This window comes from Gracilinanus agilis, chromosome 4 (assembly GCF_016433145.1).
Source record: "Gracilinanus agilis isolate LMUSP501 chromosome 4, AgileGrace, whole genome shotgun sequence".
Classification (NCBI taxonomy): Eukaryota; Metazoa; Chordata; class Mammalia; order Didelphimorphia; family Didelphidae; genus Gracilinanus; species Gracilinanus agilis.
Genome location: NC_058133.1, coordinates 197,192,573 through 197,203,416, shown reverse-complemented (window position 1 = coordinate 197,203,416; position 10,844 = coordinate 197,192,573).

The following is a 10,844-nucleotide window of genomic DNA, read 5'->3' as shown; positions in this document are numbered from 1 at the left end:
TTTTTGTAACAATAGCTGAGATTTGGTGAATTGGAGCTTGGGGCAGGCACAGGCAAACACCATGAAGCTAACTAAGCTGTTGTTCAAGAGCAGTCATCCTTTTCATAGATCACTCAGGCACACTGCTTCTCTTCCATTACCTCTCCACTGTCAGTCTCTGGGTATTTATTTCACTCTGTGTTAATGGTTACTCAGAACTGGGTTTCCTTCCCCATCAGATTGTGAACCAACCATCCCTCTGAGGTCAAAGACCTTGTTTTCTCCAATATTTTTAGGGTTCCCTGAAATTGGGATTTTGTGTCCCCCAAAACAATGGATTCTCCCCGGTGGTAGAAATGTATCTATTCCCAATGCACCAGGGGATCCTTGAGGGAAGAGATTGAATCTTTCCCAACAGAATGGGGACTCCTTGGGAACCCAGGATTTTTTTTTCTCTTTCCTCTAATTCTTCCCTTATTCCTATTGCAGCACATACATTCTTCCAATTGTCAAGTCAAAAATGGGAAAGTTCTGGTGCCAGAAACAAATTCCTTCATACATTTTTGGTTTGACTCATGAATTTAGCATCTTTTCTCTCCTACAAATACAGATAGCCTCTCCTCTATTCCCCTTCCTTAACTCTTAAAAAAATGTTTTTTTCAATTACATGAAGAAACTATTTTTGACAATCGTTTTCTGGCATTTTACAATTCAGATCCCCTCTCTCTCTTCTGGTTCCCCAAATAGGTAAATAGTCCGATATAGGTTATACAGTGCTCTTTTCTCAACTTTTACCCATTTCTGATCCAGTCATCTAAAACCAAAACCTGGCTTCAATTTCCTCCCTTCCCCCAATAATTAACCACTTCAAATTGGCATCATTCTCTGTTCTTGAATCCCTTCCCACTTTGTACTATATCTATTCATGTCTTACCAAACCTGAGCCCTAGATTATTTATACCATCTACTTTGCTGAACCTATCTTGCACACAACTGTCTCCACTAAAGTTTTTATTATCTAACCTCAATTGGTATCATGGCCTAGTGACTAGAGAGCTGATCAGAGAATAAGGAAGACCTGGTTTGAAATCCTGACTCGTACATACTGACTGCATAATCCTGGGTAAGTCATTTTAATTCTTAGGACTTCAACCATCAAAGTCCATCTAAGGTACCAAATTACATTGGTAAGGGAAGTTTTCTCACAGGGAGTTCCCTATACCAATGAAATCACAAGTCCAATCCAAAAAAAAAAAATCTACTTGGCTCTCATTACTATAAGGCAACCCTTTTATCTTTCTAGTTTCATTCCATCACATTTTCTCCAGTGGTCATTCCAAACCTTCTCTTTTCCCCTCCAGTTTCCCACATATCCTTCTCAGAAGAGAATCTTCCTTGCTTAATTCATAGATAAAATAGAAGCCATTCACCATGAGTTGCTTTTTTCTCCCTTTCTGTCTCAAAATTTGTTGATTTTATGCCCTAGTCTCTCCACTGATGACCTTTGTTCTTACCTATGCTGACTTCTGTACTTGTGCCCTTGATCCTATTCCTTTCTGTCTCTACTGGCAGATTGTCTCTACAATCATTCCTTCTCTCTACATTCCATAATGTCTCTCTAGCTAACATCCTCTAATATCTATAAATATGCCATGACTGCCTTCCTTAAAGAACTCTCATTTGATTTAGCCATCCCCTCACTCCTCTCTCCTCCCTTCCAAAGCCAAAGGCATAGGGGCCAAATCTATGATTTCACTGGGATAGGGAATTCTTGGAAGAGAAACAGGGCTGTGCTGAGGCCAGCACAAACTAGCTCAAGAAAACCCAAAGTGAATGCTAAATTTGACACCTCAGAAAGCTACTACAAATCAGTGTTTGATTTATTGTTTTGTTGACCTCTAGGTTTAAGAAAGTGATGTAGAAAATATTAATAAGTCAGATAAAACTTAAAATTGTACTCAGGGGGCAACTAGATGGGTTGGTAGATTGAGAGCCAGGCCTAGATATGGGAGATCTTGGGTTCAAATTTGACCTCAGACACTTCCTAGCCAGTGAGACCTTGGTCAGGTCACACTCACTATTGCCTAGCCTTTACCCCTCTTCTACATTGGTACTAATAGAATTCTAAGACAAAAAGTAAAGGTTGCTGTTTTTTTTTTTTAAGTCAAAAGAATGAAAGTCCAACTTTAGGCTGGTTCTGCCTTAAAGCCAATACATAGTATTGAAGGGTTTAGGTTTTTTTTAAGTGTATTGAGAGTACATTTTCCCTCCAAGAGTCAGTTGTTAAATATTTACCAACACGCCACTCAGAAAGAAAGAAAACTTTACTAGTAAAAATCAGAACTTTCTCTAAAATGTATGGTTTTAGAGAGGTGCCTCAGGCAAAAGAGGTTAAGTGACTTACCTGGAGTCCCACAGCCAGTACATTTCAGAAGTGGGACTTGAATTCAGATTTCCCTGGCTCCAAAGCCATTTCTCTCTCTACTATTACCTGCTAGTTCACACAACCAAAAAAAAAGCTTTCTACGCTGGTTCCCTCCACTGCCTCTCCTCTCACTTCTCAATCCCTTGTAATTTGTCTTCAGACATCATCATTCAATGAAAATAGCTCTTTCCAAAGTCACTTTGGGGATGGTGATGGAATACTATTGTGCTATAAGGAATGATGAACTGGATGGTTTCAGAAAGAACTGGAAATATTTATGTGAACTGATACAGAGTGAAACAAGCAGAACCAGGAGAACATTATATACAGAAACTGAAACACTGTGGGGTGATCAGATGTGATAGACTTTGCTACTAACAGCAATACAATAATCCAGGACAATTCTGAGGGACGTATTACAAAGAATGCTATACGCCTCTACAGAAAGAACTGTTGGAGTAGAAAGCATATTCAGAAGAAAGCATATGATTTATCATTTTTTATTTGGGTATATGATTTGGGGTTTTGGTTTTATAAGAATATTCTCTTACAAAATGAATAACATGGAAATAGGTTTTGAGTGATGATGCATGTATATCCCAGTGGAATTGCTTGTCAAATCCAGGGGGGAAGAGGGAAGACAGGTGGAGAGGGAAGAGGGGTGGGAGAACATGAATCATGTAACCATGGAAAACTTATGTGTAAATTTGTTCCTGGAATAAAATAAAGAAAAAAATTTTTAAACAGAGGGGGAAAAAAAGTCACCAATGATCTCTTGATTGTCAAATCCAATGGCCTTTCCCCAATACTCATCATTCTGGCTTCTTTTCAATATTTGTTACCATTGATCCTTTCCTCTTTCTTCATGGATATTTTTCTCTACTGTGTGGGTTGTACTGGAACTGCTCTCCCTTGGTCATCAATCCATGTCCCACATCCAACCTAAAATGTTCCCCAAAGCATTGTCCAAGCTCCCTTCTCTTCCCTTTCTATGCTTTCAGGGATCTCATCAGTTCCCATTAGTCCTATAATCCTCTCTATACAAATAACTCCCAAATTTATTATATTCAGCCCTGGTATTTATGATTAGACGCATCTCAAATTAACATGTCTAAAACAATCTCATTCTCTTCTTCCAGAAACCTCTCATCCTAACTTCTCTATTTCTGCTAGGAGCAGCCCCATATTTCCAGTTGTTCAAGTTTATAATCTCAGTTTGATCCTCAATGCCTCCTTTCTCCTTATCCCCTCCATATAAAATCACTTGTTGATTTAACCACCACAACATATTCTATATCCATCCTCTTCTCACCACTTACACCAAAATCACCCTAGTTCAGGCCTTCATCCCCTCTTAATTGGACTATTATAAAAGCCTCTTTAAAAAAAAAAAAGCCTTCTGTCTTAGTATTAGTTCTAAGACAGAAGGGTGGCAAGAGCTAGGCAATCAGGGTTAAGTGACTTACCCAGAGACACCCAGTTAGACAGTGTCCAAGGGCAGATTTGAACCCAGGTCCTCCAGACTCCAGGTCTGGATCTCACTGTGCCACCTAGCTGTCCCTATAATGACTGCATAAATGATCTCAAATCCAGCCTCTCCTCTTTCCAATTCCCCTCCACAAAGCTGCCATATTGGTATTCCTAAAGCACAAATCTGATCCCTTCCTTCCTTGCTCAAGAAGCACCGATAGCACCTCTTGCCTCCGACATCAAATACAACCCTCTGCTATTTTAAATGCTTCCTAATCTGGCTCCAACAAGCCTTCTTGACTTGCTACTCATTACCTACCCTCTCTGCTCCAGTCAAACCTACCTACTTTCAGTCCCTTCAATAAACCATCTGATCTTTTATCTTCTATTCAATTCGTTTGTATATGCTGGCTTCCATGTCTGAAATATGCCTCACCACCACCACTCTTTGAAGCTCAGCATCTCCTCCTACATAAGGCCTTTTCATATTTCTTCCCACAGGCTAATGCTCCCTCATTAAAATTACTTTTATTTATTTTTCACAAATTTGGTATTTTTATGTATAAGGACTGTTTCATTTATTTTTTCTTTGTATTATTACAACCTAGAACAAGACCCAGAAAATACTAGATTAGTAATAGCTTTTATTTATATAGCACATTTATATATTCATTTATATAACACATTAAGATTTGCAAAGTAAGTTACAAATATGATTTCATTTTTTCCTCACAATAATCCTGAGAAATAGGTACAATTATTATACCCCCATTTGAGAGTTGAGGAAACTGAGGCAGATAGAGATTAAATGATTTGCCTAGGGCCACACACCTAGTAAGTGTTGGAGAGAGAATTTGAATTTTGGTCTTCCTGACTCCAGGTCCAGAGTTCTACCCACTGCTTCATGATTGATTTGGTTGGTTGATCAGATCTGCTAGCAACCCATCAGAACACAGGTCAGCCCCAGAGAATCACATAAGATGAAAATTCATCCCAATTCTCTTTATCTTGCTGTAATATTTGTTTTTTGTTTTGTTTTGTTTCAATTACTCATCTTCTTTCTTGCTATTAATTCTAAGAAAGAATAGTGGCAAGGGCTAGGCAATTGGGGTTAAGTGACTTGCCCCAGGTTACACAGGTAGGAAGTATCTGAGAGCAGATTTGAACCCAGGTCCTCCTGATGACAGGCCTGGCTCTCTATCCCATGGCTCTCTATCCATCTACCTGCCTCTGTTCCTTGAAGGAAGTGGCTTATATCCTTTGGTCTTCAGTATCCCAGACTACCCCAACCCTCTCCATGGCAGCAAGAAAAGGGGAAAACTAAATGGTCACAGAAGGGGCTCCTCAGAAGACAGAGTTTATGCTGATGACAAATGTTGATGCTTAGTTGATGATGGTATAAACAAAGATGATATCATTCTAGGTAATTAATGAGGCTTTGAGAAAGGGGGTATAAAGTATTTGTGTTTCCTGAAGTCACAGCAACCCTTTTCTCTCTTCCACCCACCCCCCTGCAAAAAGAAAGGCATAAAATATTTATGGAACCTAGAAGATGTTGCATTCAGCATGGCCCTGCCATAGAAAGGGACATATGGAAGATTTCCCAATGCTAGGCTGGTGTCCTGGGAAACCAGAATATTCAGGAATGTGTCATTCTCTCTGGGAGGTCTCAACCTCTTGGAGCCTTTTTTTTTTTTTTTAAATCCTTTTGTCTTAGAATCCATTCTAAGAGTTGGTTCCAAGGCAGAAGAGCAGTAAGGACTGATGGGGTTAAGTGACTTGCCCAGAGTCACACAATTAGGAAATGTTTGAGGACAGATCTGAACCCAGCATCTCCCATCTCCAAATCTAGTTCTCTATCCACTGGGCCACCTACCTAATCCAGAAGCCTCTTTTCCTAAACCTACCAGGGAAGTGAATACCCTTCTTTCCAAAGGAATACCTAAGAAAGTAGGAATCACCCACCCTTAGTCTACCTCCTCTCTACCTTTTAGATTGGGGCTGATCCTCAGCATTGGATCACTTTTGCTATAAAATAAGATAGGTTAGAGCTGAAGAAAAACTTCCAAACAGAACCAATAATCAATCCCATTTAAGGCAGGCATTGTGTTAGTCTCTAGGGATACAAAGACAAAAATGAACTATCTTTGCCCTCAGAAAGATTATATCCTTTTTTATAAGAGCATATGAGATCTATACAAAATAACTTCTTTTTTAATTATATTTTTTATTTTGAATATTTTCCCATAGTTACATGTTTCATGTCTTTCCCTCTCCCCAAACCCTCCTAACCCCCCTTAGCTGACGCACAATTCCACTGGGTTTTACATGTATTATTGATTAAGACCTAATTCCATATTATTGATAGTTGGTCTAGAGTTATCATTTAGGGTCTTCATCCCCAATAATATCCCCATCAGCCCATGTGTTCTTTTTCCTCTGTTATACAAAATAACTTCTGAGGAAAGGGTACTAGCAAATATGGGACTCAGGATAGATTTCCTATAGGAGATGACACTTTATTTAAGCTTTGAAGGAAGTTAGGAGTTCTAAAATGTAGAGATGAGGAGGGAGTGCATTCCACAGTTCCCTGTATCCAGAGAGAAGAAATGGAATGCTGTGTATGAGGTAGGTCACTGAACTGAAGATATGTACCAAGAGTAGCCAGGTGACTCAGTGCATAGAGAACCAGATCTAAAGACAGCAAATCCTGGGTTCAAATTTGACTTCTAGCTGTGTGACCCCAGGCAAGTCACTTAACCCCAAATGCTCAGCCTTTCCTATTTTCTGCCTTGGAACTAACTGATACTTGGTATCTAAGATTCTAAGAAGAAAGGTAAAGGTTTTGTTTTTGTTTTGTTAATTGTGAATAAGATATCTCTGTGGACTACATTCTGTCATGTACATTCTCATTCACTAGTTCCTGGCACCAGATTCTGGAAGGACTGGGAACGAGGAGACCTGCATTCCAACTCTATCCTCTCTCTGCCTATGCTGGGCATTCGTCCCACCTGAAATGGCCTCCCTTTTTTCCTCTTTTAAGCTTTGATTTCTCCCCCACTTTCCAAATCGTTCTCCATACTCCCCTCCTCCACAAAGCCTTCCATGACTTCCCCAACATAACTCCCCTCCCTCCTCCCCCACCCTTTCCCGATTCAAAGACCAGAACTCTTCCTCTGGAGAGTCTGGCCTCATCTGTCTCTATTCTGCCTCTTCCTTTGGACCAGGAATTCCCAGCAGGGCAAGGCAAGGACCTGGTCTCTTTCTTACCATTGCTATTCCTCAAGTACCCAGGAAAGGTTTGCCTACATGAGTTACCTTCCAGCTAGAATGTTGACAGATGGGCTGACTCAGCTGCAAATTGGATACGGTTTACTACTTTCACAGAGTCTCTGGGGCTCCTCCAGTTGCCCGTAGGCCTAATAGGGGTGATCTTGCCCCTTGTCCACTCCATTTTGCTGCCTGGCATTGGCCTCAGGGTGGCCTGACAAGACAGTCCATTCCAGGTGCCCTGGATCCAGGATCCAGAGCAGAGGTGGGATCTTCCTTTTGCTGCTCCAAGTGAGCTTAGAGGCCTGCCAAGACCTGAATGAGAGCCCTCCGGGTTAGCTCTCCAACCCAGCCCCCCTTTCTGCCCACCCCTCCCCCCAGCCTGGGCCACATTCTTTCCTTGTCTGGAGGAAGCAAGGCTGGGAGAGCTTGAGATCAAAGGGAAACTGGATCCTGAGGCTGCTGGGAGGTCACCTAGGAAGAGGCCAGGGCTAACCACCACCCTAAGGTGGTGGGGGTGGAGGTGAGGATCAGGATTTATTTTTAAAGTGCCTTCCTCCCCAGTAGCCAGATTAGAAGATTGCTAAATGGTACCTCAAAACTTTTCCCTTGCTGCCATTTGATGTAAGTTTAGGGCTTTGGGGAGTGGAGTTATCTGTGTCTTAGGATACAGAACTGCACTTCATGGAATCCTTCCTTGGCAAGGCTGGAAGGCCTGAGGCACAGGACCTCTCTCCCTTGACTTCTAGGTTCACAGACTTTATTATAGTGCCCAGTGCCACAGTGCCCCCATTTAGGGTTGTCTCGGAAACAGTGTTGGATCTCTAGAGGCAGTAGAATGGTAAGAGTGCTTGCCACTTGGGAAAAGGTTGTCTAAACCCTAGGAAACTGGGGTTTCTAGGAGGCAGAGGTGAAGTCAGATTCCCTTTGCTAACTCTCATCCCACACATACATTTAAACTAATGCAGGCACTGATCCTGGTTGGAAAGGTTATCTCAAAGGCTACCTAAAAGGTAAACAGAGGAAGCACTATGGTACACTGAGCTTAGCTGTTTGTCCCACAGTGTACTGGGAGAAAAGGGAAGCTTCTGACTTTCAATAATCCTGGAATCTTTGTCTCTTAGACTATAGATCCCCATGCAGAGGGAGCTCTATGCTGAGCTTTTAGAATGTCCAGGAGGAATCTAGGAGAAAGGAGAAAACACAGTCCCACCTCTCAGCAAGCTTTCAGTCTGGAGGGGAAACAGGGCATAGTCAACCTCTCTCATAGAGATCATCCCTCCTTTAGCCCATTTTCTCAAATGTGCCTCATTTTCCCTTCCATCTTGTATGCAGGTATGAAAGCATGTATGGAAGTATGTATGGAAGAAAAGTATGTCTATAATTGGCTCCCACTTCATTCACCCCAGGTCTACTTCACCCTACGCCCACTATGAGATATCCCACTTCTACCTTACCCCACTCCCAAGTCTTTGCCCAACTTCTTCCCCTTCATTCTTCAATGTTTCCATTCACCACCAACATGGGACACTGTTTTCATACAGAGGCCAATGGGCAATGCCATTCATTCATATATGCATTCAAAATTTATGACTTAGAACCCTATCTCTGAATTTATTCAGAGTACAATCTTGGGACACCTCTTAAAGTTGCTTTTTTTTAAAAATCCTTACCTTCTGTCTTGGCAGAAGAGTGGTAAGGGCTAGGCAATGGGGCTTAAGTGATTTGTTCAGAGTCACACAGATAGGAAGTATCTGAGGTCAGATTTGAAACTAGGACCTCCCATCTCTAGGTCTGGTTCTCAATCCACTGAGCCACCTTGCTGCCCTCTTAAAGTTGCTTTATTTGGATCATACCCATACCTTGAATCTTCCCTGGAAATTATCCCATTATAGTTTGAACCCAGGACGGACTACAGAAAAATATGGTTTGTTTTTTTTCCCCAAAGGCTATTAGTTCCTATGCAAACATTCAAGCTAACAAAATATATGGGAAATAAGATAGACTATTTCATCAGAAAGAAAATTTAAAACACAAAGAAAAGACTTTTGCCCATTCTCCAAAACAATGCTTATCCCCTGACCTAGTGTACTCTACCTCCTCAGGTTCCTCCATGCTTCTCCTGTTCTGTGGTTGAAGATCCGCTGAAGAAAAGGGGAAGATCTTATACTAAATAGAAAGGCAAAAACAAAAACAAACAAACAAAAAAACCCTTACCTTCTATATTCAAGTCAATAGTCAGTATCAGTTCCAAGGCAAAAGAGTGGTAAGAGCTAGGCAATGAGGGTTAAGTGACTTGCCCAGGGTCACCCAGCTAGGAAATACCTGAGGTCAAATTCTAACCCAGAAGCTCTGTCCACTCAGCCATCTTGCTGCCCAGTAAATGGAAAGTTGTTCAGCTTTACTTTCTCCCCTTCACCGTTTTCAGGGATCTCTGTATTTCTAGCACATCCCTCTGATTTAGATGCTCTATTCAGGAAAAGCACTGCTAGAAAGAGCTCTCTTTCTCAGACCAGCACAGTTCATTCATTGGTAACAGAGAGCAAGATTTGGGCTTGATTCTTTACATTGTGGCTTTATCCCTTGTTACTCTTCAGGAGCCCCCATCTCCTACTTAGTTCTAGAATTCTTCCTCTTTTTTTCCTAGAAGCTTGGTCCAGGGATTAAATGATATCCAGGAACTCTTCCTCTCTCCAAGTGTCTTGGTTCAGGAGTACTCCCATGCTACACCACTGCCTCCTGCTACTGACATCTCTTGGATTATTTAGTTCTCTCTCTTGGAGACAAGAAGTTATTTTCCCAAGAACTCTTTCAGGACACCTCCACTGCCTCTTCATTGCTTTTGTATTTAGGTTGAGACTTTTCTAGGGGAGGGCTGCTTGAATAAGTAGGCTTTGTGCCAAGGGACTCGAGTCATAAACCCTCCTATTTGTCTCAGTTAGTCTGTCGAATTCATGACCTATAACTTCATGCCACCTCAACCACATAACCTGAGGGCTATCCTATAAAGCAGGGGTCGGCAACCTTTTTGGCCGTGAGATCCATAAATGCCACATTTTTTAAAATGTAATTTCATGAGAGCTGTACAGTGCTCACAGTGCGCGCTCCTGTAACAGTGCCTGAAAAAAAACTGACTTTATGGCTCCTGCAGAAAGAGCCATATCTGGCCCTCAAAAGAGCCAGATATGGTTCGAGAGCCATATGTTGCCGCCCCTGCTATAAAGTATTCCTTACTCTGACCATTACCCATAAGCGTTCTACCTCCATGATCCTGAACTCTGAAATTCCTCTCTCTGATAACAATTTCCATCTCCTCCTGGGCCTCATCCCTTCAAAACTCATTCTCTATCCTATTTATGACTTCTAGTCAGTCACTCTTCCCTCCCGGCTTTCCTAATGATTTATCCCTACACCAGCCTCACTTTCCTTTCTTTGTCATTTTGACTCTATGGTCAGTCACTCCAACTATACATTTTCTTTTATCCTAGTAATTCTTTTCATCTTGTTCTCTGTGGCATTGTGTGAAGTGCTTTACACACATTATCTCATTTGATCCTGAAAACAAGCCCTGGGATATAGGTACTATTATGATCCCTATTTACAGATAAGGAAACTGGGAGGATAAGTGGCTTGCCTAGAGTCATATAGCTAGTAAGTGTCTTGAGGGCGGCTATGAACTGAGGTTGTCCTATTCAAGGTA